Source organism: Astyanax mexicanus, chromosome 14, assembly GCF_023375975.1.
Source record: "Astyanax mexicanus isolate ESR-SI-001 chromosome 14, AstMex3_surface, whole genome shotgun sequence".
Taxonomy (NCBI): Eukaryota; Metazoa; Chordata; class Actinopteri; order Characiformes; family Acestrorhamphidae; genus Astyanax; species Astyanax mexicanus.
In genome coordinates, this window is record NC_064421.1 from 40,882,252 (window position 1) to 40,894,856 (window position 12,605).

The window sequence follows — 12,605 nt, forward strand, 5'->3', positions numbered from 1 at the left end:
TTTGTTGTCATATTTCTGTATAATGAGTGTTTCTGAGAGTCTTCTCCCATGTAGAGGCACAGCGGTCAGCCCAGACCAGACACAGCAATATCTAAAAACAGCACATGCATTTTAACCCTGCCTTCCCACAAGTCCAGCTAATACACACATATTCACACACACACACACACACACACACACACACACACACACACACAAACACACACACACACAGATATTCACCAGTGTAGCATGATTCATCCCCTATGGGAGATGACTTAACCCTGTTCTGATGCTAGTCATTGTTATTTGCTAAAGCAGTTGGCCTTCTTGATGCATTAGAATTAATTGCTGAAGTGTGTCTGACTGAAGTGGAGTTGACATATTGGCAGGAAATTAATGTGTGTGTGTGTGTGCACGCTTAATGGTAGTGAAGAGGGGGGGGGCAAGTTAACCAAACATTAACATAATTACAGCTTGTTGTGTTCGTCACGTTTCGTCAGATGCTGCCATTATCTGTGACTGGAAAAGGCTGAGTAATTCGGCCAGAGGCGTCCATTTGTTTTCTCATTCTTGGAAATGTAACATAGCATTGCTTTTTTACAACATTATCTGACTCATCTGGTTTTATTCAAACATTCCACAAGGTCTGTTTTAAGCTTATCATGATTCTGGTAATTTAATGCACACAATTGAATCAGCATGTTTGGACATCAAATGGAACCTCAAATGTGCCACATGCTAAAGGGGGTGAAATATAGGGAAGCAAACAGGGATCCATGCAAAGTTAAATGCTTATCAATCAAGCAATCAATCAATCTTTATTTTCACTCGGTTATACATTAAGTTGAGGGTAATGAGGGTGACCCTTTTTAAAAGCAGCCAGGCATTTACAACTTAAAAGGACTGAAAAATACATTTGATTTCAAATTTAAATCCAGTATTAAATCAGGTGAGTTACAATAAGGAACTTAATAAACAAAACAATATAAATTAAATGGCAAGCGCATTAGAAAAACAAAAAAAGCAATTAATATATAAGATTCAATTAAGAATAAATAAAATACAGGGGTTGGACAATGAAACTGAAACACCTGGTTTTAGACCACCATAATGGATTGTCTGGTGGAAACAGAAGAGTTGAGGTGCACATTAAATTCTGCCGTGATTTGGGCAGCCGTGGTTTTATGTTTTTTGGATACATCCCTTTCAGACAGCTTCCTCTTACAGCGTCCACAGTTAATCCTGTTGGATGTGGTTGGTCCTTCTTGGTGGTGACAAGCTAACATTACCCTGGATATCGTGGCTCTTGATACATCACAAAAACGTGCTCTCTTGATCACAGATGCGCCAGCAAGAAGTGCACCAACAATTTGTCCTCTTTTAAACTCTGGTACGTCACCCATAATGTTGTGTGCATTGCAAAATTTTGATCAAAACTTTGCTCTTACCCTGCTAATCGAACCTTCACACTCTGCTCTTACTGGTGCAATAATGTGCAATTAATGAAGATTGTCCACCAGGCTGCTCCAATTTAGCCATGAAAACTTCCCACACTAAAATGACAGGTGTTTCAGTTTCATTGTCCAACCCCTGTAATTGAGAATAAAAGCATAAAGGGATAGTCTAAAATTTAAAGCAATAAAATAAAGAGACAAATAATTAGAATAATAAAATATGGACACAAACAAAGAAATAGAGGACTAAAAAATGAAGTAGCTAAAATAACAGACTATGAAGAAAAGTAAGTGATAGAAATAAATTGAAAGGTTAAACAGAAGATAGAATTAATGAAAGGACAAAATAAATGGAAGAATGAAATTAAATAAAGATAAAACTGAAAATTAGAGGGTAAAAAAGACAAAATAAATAAAAGTTAATAATAGGTAAAAAAAAAAAAAAATCAACAGGGCACACAAAATTACATGTTGTCTGAAGGTGGTTAGAAATGAAAAGTTTAAAATGAGTTAGTGAGTTTTTAAGGTTTTCCAAGTTCAATAAAAACTCACAGAACCTGAGACATAATTCAGTCAATAGAGTATGTCTAATAATTACTGTTGTTTATAGAAATTTGACCAAATATATCAGGGTTCTTGTGTGTCGTTTCCAGGAGTTCCTAGCTAAAATCTTGTCTCACTTATCCCACTTCTCTCCCAACTTACAGAAATTAGATGCATATTGATAGCAGCTCCCTGAGAGAATGATTGAATGTCAAAAATCATAATTTGAACAACATATCTTCCAGTGCTGTCTGTGGATGTGATTTACCCACTAGACATTGGACACATTTGGCTGGAAATTAATGTGTGTAAGTATGTGTATGCTTTGTAGTAGTGAAGGGGGAGTTGGGGGGTTCAGTTAGCCAAACACAGTAATTACAGCATGTTGTGTTTGTCACGTTTCAGCACAAATGCTGCCCGGAAAAGTCTGAGTAATTCTTCCACAGGCCATTTGTCTCCTGATTCTGGGAAATGTAAAGCAAGGCAAGGCAGGTTTATTTGTATAGCACTTTTCACACACAGAGGCAATTCAAAGAGATTTACAGAAAGTTTTAAGACTCATTGCAGAAGAAAGGTATAAGAAATTATAGGTAACGCAAGCTATACATACAAAATAAGCCATTTAAAACAAAATTAAAATTAATTTAATTGAAATGAATTGAAATATAAGTAAAAAATAAAAGCAAGTTGCAAGACGCTACACTCTAAAAAACAGCGGTACGATATGAGTACTTTTTTGTACTCAAAGGAACATTCTTCATGATTGTACCCTCAAAGGTATAATATTGGTGTTTACAGGGTCAGATTTGTTCCCTCTGAAGTACAAAGTAATTTCTAACAGCAATAAGTACAGATTTGTACCATTTAACCTGCAGCCAAAGGGTACAATCAGTATTCTGTATCACTGCACTAATAAACAATATATATTTTAATTGCACATTTTTTTTATTTGAAAGCCAGACAAGTTTGGATCATCAAGTTTTTGAGCCATATTCAGTTGATGATAATGTTTATAATCTTTATAATCTTTACTGATACAAAAACATGGGTACAAAAAAGGACTTTCACTGAAAGGTACTTTTTTGTACCTTAATATAAGGTACAGCCCCAGCGACAAGCTTTATACTTTTTTAAGTACAAACCTGTACTTACTTTTCTTAGTGTGTATAGATAAAAGAATATAGTGATGATAATAGATAATAATATAAGTGATGAAGTAGAGAACAAAAAAAGGAATAAAGTACAGAAAATGTCCAAAGAAGAGAAAGTTTCACAGTGTGAAAAGTGCAGACTAATGTGGCTTCATTCTAATAGTACACTATGTCTGTTGGAAGCAGATTCCCAAATGATTGGTTTACATCTAAGCAGAGTGCTGCAGGTGCCAACATGCCGGTTGCTGGATATAAAATGGGAACCAGCCTAAGCCGCATGTGTCAATACCTCAGTTGCAGAGTATAATATGACAGTGTGATCAAGCCGCTTGTGCCAACACCCTGGTTAAACAGTATAATATAGGAAACAGCCCAATTGGGCGGTATAATGTGGCAATTAGCCTGAGCCGCCTGTGCCAACACCCTGGTTGAGAGTATCATATGGAAACATCCCATTTACTGAGTATAATATGAGAATCGGCCCAAGCCACATGTGCCAACACCCTGGTTGCACAGTATAATACAGGAATCGGACCAAGGCACAGGATAATGTGGCAATCAGCTTTAGCCACCTGTGCCAACACCCCGGTTGCAGCGTATAATATGGCAATTGGCCCAGGCACAGTATAATGCGGCAATCAGCCTAAGCCGCCTGTGCCAACACCCTGGTTGCAGAGTATCATTACATGGAAATCGAGTAGAATGTCTTGTGCCCACACCCCGTTTACTATGTATGAGATGGGAATCGGCCCAAACCACTTCTGCCAAAACCCTGGTTGCACAGTATAATACAGGAAATGCACCAAGGCACAGTATAATGTGGCAATCAGCTTGAGCCGCCTGTGCCCACACTCCAGTTGAAGAGTATCATAAGGGAATCGGCCCGAGTTGCTTGTGCTAACACCCTGGTTGCACAGTATAATATAGGAATCAGCCCAAAGGGCGGTATAATGCGGCAATCAGCCTGAGCTGAGTATCATATGGGAATTGACCAGAATAGCTTGGGCCAACATCCTGTTTACTGGGTATGATATTGGAATCCGCCCAAGCCACATGTGCCAACACCCTAGTTGCCCAGTAAAACATGGGAATCGGCCCAAACCACTTTTGCCAACACCGTGGTTGCACAGTATAATACAGGAAATTGGACCAAGGCACAGTATTACGTAGCAATCAGCTTGAGCCGCCTGTGCCAACACTCCAGTTGAAGAGTATTATATGTGATTCGACCAGAATAGCTTGTGCTAACACCCTGCCAACACCCTGGTTGCACAGTAAAATATGGGAATCGGCCCAAGCTACTTGTGCCAACACTTTGGTTGCAGAGTATAATATGGAAATAAACCCAAGGCACAGTATAATCCAGCAACTAGCCTGAGCTGCCTGTGCCAACACCCCGGTTGCAAAGTATCATATGGGAATCGACCAGAACAGCTTGAGCCAACACACCGTTTACTGAGTATAATATGGGTATTGTCCCGAGCCACTTGTGCCAACACCCTGGTTCCACAATATAGTAGAGGAATCGGTGCAAGGCGCAGTATAACCCGGCAATTAGCCTGAGCCGTCTGTGCTAACACCCTGGTTGCAGAGTATCATATGGGAACTGACCAGAATAGAATAGCTTGGGCCAAGAACATGTTTACTGAGTATAATATGGGAATCGACCCGAGCCACTTGTGCCAATGCTCTGGTAGAGTATAATATAGTACAGGAATTGGCCTGAGGAGCATTTGCCAACACCCCGGTTTCCATATAATCCAAGAATCGACCTGAGCTGCATGTGCCAACAACCTGGTCAAATGCTACTATACATCAGCTGAGCTCGGGCTGATTCTTCTTCTCGATGCTACATAGACAATTTATCTGTAATCCTTGCTCATGCAGATTATTAATTTGTCATAGCTTCATAAGTCAGATTCTAAAAGACAGTCGTTCACCTGGGTTCACCGACGACATCGGCATCTGCAGACTTGCGTCCCGGCCCTGTGCAACACCTCTTGCGTTCGCTAATTAGTCTCCCGTCTTTGTCGAGGACATGTACTCATTAGCGATGGTGTCATGCGGGGTTCAAACAAGCACCTGTAGAGGCCTGTGTGCCCAGCTGAATGTCCCTGTCCCCCAGTCCTGCATTTCATTTGCATATTTCCTAAAAGAACATAGAACTGTTCAGTAATTCATGTCGTCTGGATGCTGAGTCAGGCAGAATGCAATTGAGCCGGCAGTGGAATCTCATTCAGCCTCGTCCGTCGTAATATCAGGAATGGCCTTTTCAAACTTCCATCTGTACTAATAAGAATTCGGTCCAGCATGCGTGCCCCGGTTCTCCGGGGGGGAATGAATCTGACAAAATGAGAGCTGCTGTCTGTGTTACCAGCTCTTTAAAGGGGCCAGTGAAACCTTATTAAATAAGGATCACACTTATTCATCTCATCAGAGGGGTCACAGTTTGAAGTTGAATGAATGAACTGCAGTTAATGATTCATTGTATTTTAAAACTAGAGGTGATTCTGCTGGATTTGTACCTTTGCATGTACACCAATGTGCCAAAATGAATAAGAGCAGTATGTAAATTGATCATGAAACTTTACCTCAAAGGATAGCGAGGGATTTTGGTTTACATCTGTATACATTTATTGCATTTATAATGTATTGTTAGGAATACCTAACATGAAAACCAGAAGTTTGTCACTGGGTGAAAAAGCTGAGACAAGATGGAAAATCAATCAGAGCCGTTGTACAAGTATGTCCTAAAAAAGGAAAGTCATCACTGGTGTATTATGTAAAAATGGTCAAACAGGTAAGGTAGACAGGTATAAAAACCACAGCAGTTAATGACAGAAACATTGTGGGCGCTGTACACAAAGACTCCCTAAAACTTCAGCACCAACCTTCAGAGGACAGGAGTGAAGGTATTACAAGCTACTGATCACATGAACAAAACACACATCCCAAGTTGCAAAAGTTGATTTCAGGGAGGCCAAAAAAAAATACAAAACAAAAAAGACCGTGGACACACACACCAAAGGATAATGAAACTTTACTTTTATATTAATTCATTTTACTTTTTTTAAATTAAATTTAGAGTATTCAGAGGTGAAATGAGTTTTGTATTTTTTTCTTTTTGGAAGGCCCTGCCTCTGCTTTCCTTTTTTTTTTGGGGGGGGGGGGGGGGGAAGCCTTTATTTGACAAAAATTGACAGTTACAATATCACAAAAAATTGCACAACATCAAAAACATTTCATATCATATTACAATAATTATTAATATTGCCTCCCCCATGATCTGCTTTCTCTCACTCACTGAACAAATCCCGTCCAGGAGGGGGGAAAAACACTGCCCACCCACACTAAAAACTGATTGGCTGTCTCACAAACTCTTTGCAGAGAACAGGCCAATCAGAACCCTCTCTGTTTTCTCTCTCTCTTTCCCACACGCGATTAGAGAAAAAAAAGTCTGTGGCCTGTGTGCGCGTTTGGGGCACTCGTTCTGAATTCCGGGAGATTATATGTGACTCGCGGGCATCAGGGAGCCACTACCAAAATGCAGGAGACTCCCGCAGCTTCAGGGAGACTTGGTTTGTCTGACAAAAGTACTGAGGCTTCACCAGAAGATGTTAACCACAAATTAGCAAGAAGAATAGAAAGGCCAGGCTGGAATTTGCCATGAAGAACAGAGACTAGCGCTCAGCATGGCCAAACAGCTAGTGCTCAGCGCAGCTAGCGGCTAATGCTAAGGCTACAGACCAATAATACTCACCACTGAATGGTGAAAGAGCTAGCTCTATGAGTGGTTCATGCTAGCACTGCCCCAGGGGTGCTAGCTGGGATTAGCAGCAGGCTACAGTTCAATATACTCACCTCTGAACAGCGAAAATGCTAGCACTTAGCGCAGTTAGCGGCTAATACAGTTCTCTCTTTAAGCAGTTCTGTTTGGCTGTAGGTAGTCGCTACTTTTGACCAGTCCCCAACCTGCTAGATATTTGTTTCTGGTACAAACTTTCTTTGGAATGTATTGCAGGGCTAAAATGCAAGAATGAATAAATATAAATTAATTAATTATATTAACCCTTTCAGACCTTGCGTCAATCACAATGGGCATCAGTAGTCTCTCTTTATTTTATTTAAATTTTTTTGCACATAATACTAATTAAGACATGTTGTCCATCAGAAAAGATCATAAACCAACAAATGAAACAGTAGCTTAGCCACGCCCACTGCACTGCAAAAAAAAAAAAATCTACAATTCAGACATAAGGGCATGTCAGCACTACAGAACGAAATAGGCAAAATAATACAAGATTATTATTTCTAATTCTTTGTGATTTAGAACACTTTTTTTTATCATGTTTAGGATTTAAAAAGTAGTTAATTGGATTTATGTATTTTACGTAGAATTTATATTAGGATAGTAGTGTCTTGTTTTTGTGCATTATTTTTTCATCTCTGGAACATAATTCAGGTCTGAAAGGGTTAATATGAGCTGTGAAGTGTATTAATGAAAATGTTGATTCCATATTTAAATGATATATAAAGACATGTAATCGTCATCATGAAGTTCTTTCCTTATAATTTTATGTGTAAATATATCTAAATATAAAAATACATATTTGTAGAAAGTGGATGATATGTCCAGCTCTATAATGTGTATAGTTAATGCAGTAGTACACGTAAAAAATACATTTTGAACCAAATGTATTGTGATTGAGTGCATGTATAAAGGCGTCTTTATATCTGCCTGCATTGTGCAGATCATAATGTCTGTCTGTTTTAATATCTATTCAGACATGTATCTGTGTGTGTGTTGGCTGGTGGTCTTGCTCACTGCTGTTTTTAGCTCCCGTCTGCAGCTTCATTAATGATGACGGGTGGAACCGGAGCCTGGCCTGCACCAGGGGAACCGCCGGTACATTCTTGGGGGGGTCAGTGTGCGTCAGACTGGGTCTCTTCATCACCAGAGACAAGAAAACTGGAGCTCCAGTATTGGAAATGAACATTGAGAGAGATGTTACATAAGAGGTTTCTATCTATCTATCTATCTATCTATCTATCTATCTATCTATCTATCTATCTATCTATCTATCTATCTATCTATCTATCTATCTATCTATCTATCTATCTATCTATCTATCTATCTATCTATCTATCTACAGTGGCTTGCAAACATTTTCATATCCCTTGAACATTTTCATATTTTGACAGATAAACACAAAGTAGGATATAACAGATCCAGCAAGGAAAGCACTTGTTACAGAAGCAACCAAGAGGCCTATGGTCACTCTGGAGGAGCTGCAAAAATCCACAGCTCCGGTGGGAAAATCTGTCCACAGGACAACTGTAAGGCGTGCACACCACAAATATGGCCTTTATGGAAGAATGACAAAAAGAAAACCACTGTTGAAAGAAAGACATAAGACAGGTAATTTGCAGTTTGGCACAAGCCCTGTAGGGGACACACATGGAATAAGCAAACATGTGAAATAAGCTGCGGTGGTCACTGCTCATTACTAGGGGTGCAGGAAAAAAACTGTTTGAGCTTGAATCGCGAATCAAACATTGAAAGATTCCGAATCCATTCTCATTTTTTTTTTTAATCTATTTTTTGGGTGAAGCTACTGTCGCAGTTAAAAAGCTCTGCGCCACAGTATGTGAGCTCCGCGGTACAGTTAAAAAGCTCTGCGGTACAGTTAAAAAAGCTCCGCGGTACAGTTAAAAAGCTCTGCGCGACAGTTAAAACGCTCTGCGCGACAGTTAAAAAGCTCTGCACGACAGTTAAAAAGCTCTGCGGTACAGGTAAAAAGCTCTGTGCGACAGTTAAAAAGCTCTGCGGTACAGTTAAAAAGCTCTGCACGACAGTTAAAAAGCTCTGCGGTACAGTTAAAAAGCTCTGCACGACAGTTAAAAAGCTCTGCGGTACAGGTAAAAAGCTCTGTGCGACAGTTAAAAAGCTCTGCGGTACAGGTAAAAAGCTCTGTGCGACAGTTAAAAAGCTCTGCGGTACAGTTAAAAAGCTCTGCACGACAGTTAAAAAGCTCTGCGGTACAGGTAAAAAGCTCTGTGCGACAGTTAAAAAGCTCTGCGGTACAGGTAAAAAGCTCTGTGCGACAGTTAAAAAGCTCTGCGCGACAGTTAAAAAAAACTGCCTCACCCAATTAGGCTAGAGGGTTGTGCATGCTAAAATGTAGTGTATTTAGTATCTTTTCTGCTTGTTACGTAATTATAGCCTATCTAGTTCCACTCTTGACCTTGTGGCTGTGCTACATTGATGAGTGTTTTCCAGTTTTAACAATGTCTTCCTTTTAGAAATGAATTCAGGATTAGTTAACCATGCTAGAAATTAACCATTCATTATTGTGGCACTGTCACTATGTTGCAAAAAGATTTAATAAAGTAAGGAACCTAAGTTTATTGTTTTAAATAAATGTTCTATTTGTTTAAATTGTCCTTTCATCTTTTTATCTTCTCACATAATTTAAACAAAAGTTATAGGCCATTTGAATAAAAAAATCGTTCCAGAATCGAAAATCGTTTCTGAATCGAATCGTGACCCCAAAAATCGGAATCGAATCGAATCGCCAGACACTGAGAGATTGGCACCCCTACTCATTACCCTGAACACACCATTCCTACTGTGAAACATGGTGGTGGAAGCATCATGCTGTGGAGATGCTTTTCTTCAGCAGGGACACATTTTGTTTCCTTACAACCACAAACTTAAATATATTTTATTGAGACTTTAAGTGACAGATCAACATAAAGTAGCATATAACAGATCCAGCAAGGAGAGAACTGGTTAGAGAAGCAACCTAGAGGTCTATGGTCACTCTGGAGGAGCTGCAGAAATCCACAGCTCAGGTGGGAGAATCTTGCACTCTACAAACCTGGCCTTTATGGATGAGTGATTAGAAGAAAACCATTGTTGAAAGAAAGAAATAAGATGTGCCATTTGCAGTTTGCAGAACTGAAGAACCCCTGACATACCACTCTGAGTAACTCCAGAGGCTGTTGTGCTTAAAATTCCAAGAAATCAACAATTCTAAAGGCCCCAACAATCATTACAGAGATTAAATATTTCTTCCTATTCTGATGACTGGTGTAAAATTACATAATGGATTAATATATTGCCCTAATACCATATAGTTATCTGATTAGATACAGGTGAGTATGTAACTAATATTGTGTCCCATGATTTTTGCCATTTTGCTCGGACGTGTGTAATGCGGTTGTTGATTTCATTCCTGCCAAAGTCACTTGTCTGATGGCATGGGCAATTCTAGCCAGACACTGCCTGTCACAATCATTACCATCCACTAACAAGATAGCAACTCACAGCTTATACAGGTGTGAGCATTTCCAAGCCCATTATCTGTCTGACTCTGTATGTTCCTTCCTGCCCCCCACACTCCTGCTGAGATGCAGGTTCTCATTAGTAGATGCTGTAATGGGTAATGAAGCACTGAGGATATTCTCAGGACCACCATAAAGCACACCGCTGGGTTCCCCTGCTGCTGCAGGAGTAGAGTATAGGCCAGCCATCTGGGTGGGAGACCAGCCCACATATATACCCACACAGCCAGGAGCCACTGCCACAGTTACACAGCTCAAAGGTCAGCAGGACACACATGTCTCGAAAGTCTTACTCCCACCCAGGAATGGACTGAACATGAGTAGAGATTGATAGACGCTTCTAATCAAATCATTGCCTGCATTAAAGACAGCTGTCTTAAACCGTCACCTGTATAAAAGACTCCTGTCCACAGACTCAGACGCTGGATAGATGGAGACAACTGTTGGTCCAATCGTAAGAAAACAGAAGAAATACAAAATGACTGTCAACGTTGATCTGGGGTTCCATGCAACATCTCACCTCATGAGGTATTCTTGATCATTAGGAAGGTGAGAGATCAGCCTAAAACTACACACGGGGGAACTTGTTAATGATCTCAAGGCAGCTGGAACCAAAGTCACCAAGGAAACCATTGGTAACACGTTACACAGTGATGTATTCTAATCCTGCAGTGCTCACAGCGTCCCCCTGCTCAAGAAGGCACATGTGCAGGCCTGTCTGAAGTTTACCAATGAACACCTGGATGGTTCTTGGGAGTGATTGGAAAAAGGTGCTGTGGTCAGATGAGACACAAATTGAGCCGTGTGGAGGAAGAAAAATGTTGACTATGATCCAAACAACATTGTATGCACTGTCAAGCATGGAGGTGGGAACATGTTGTTTGTTTTGGGGGTGTTTCTCTGCTAAGGGCACAGGACTACTTCACTGCATCAATAAGAGAATGGATTGAGCCATGTGCCGTAAAATCCTAGGTGACAACCTCCTCCCCTCCGCCAGGTTAATTTAAAGTTGGTTGTGGCTGGGTCTTCCAGCACGACAATGACCCAAAACATACAGCCAAGGCAACAACAAAGGAGTGGCTTAAAGAGAAGCACATTAAGGTTATGGAGTATCCTAGCCAGTCTACTGACCCTAATCCCATAGAAAACTTATGGAGGGAGCTGAAGCTTTGAGTTGCCAAGCGACAGCTTTAAAATCGTAATGATTTAGAGATGATCTGGACCAAAATTCCCCCTTGTTTGCCAGAGGGATTGCGTATTTATTTCTCTCAGCAAAATGCAAATAAATGTATGTAATGTATACAATGTGATTTTCTGAATTTTATTTTTGATATTCTATCTCTCACTGTTAAAATGAACCTAGTCTTAAAATTGTAGGATGTTATTGTGTTTGTCAGTGGGCAAACTAACAAAATCAGCAAGAGATCAAAAAATGATTTCCTTTATTTTAAGTTGCTTTAAGTCAGACATGTTGTAGACTATCTAGGTAGAGATTAACCCTGAATTCACACTGGTCCCTATAGTCAAGTCAGGTTATTTGGCACTCATCTTTGAGAGATCAAAATACTGTAAACCGAAGGTCTGATTATGATTTCAGAAACATATTTTAAATCACTGATGACATCATATAAAAATATCATGAATAGTTTGTAGCGTTTGACAATATGACGGGGGTCATTGACTGACAAAAAAATGTTATGATTAGCATTTTGAGAAATTACATTTAAAACTTTGTGCATCTCTTTACTATGGATTTCAGTATGTTTTCTAACCTGCTAAAGAACCTTATACAGCATCACACCCCATTTTTTCTACTGGAAAGGGACACTGTCTGATTTACAGACAGACAGGTGTGTTTATTTGCTATTTTTTTTTTCAGAGCTGCTATGTTACACATACAAATCAGCTGTTTTGCAGACAGACAGACCAGATATTTTGCAGACAGAGAGATCTACTGCTTTGCAAACAGACGGATCTAACGTTTAATAGACATACAGATCTGCTGCTTTGCAGATTAATATTGTCTGTTTTGCAGGCAGACAGGTTGATTGTGTTGCAGAGAGACCAATCTGCTTTTTTACAGACAGACAGATCTGCTGTTTTGCAGGCATATATATTTGATTGCCTG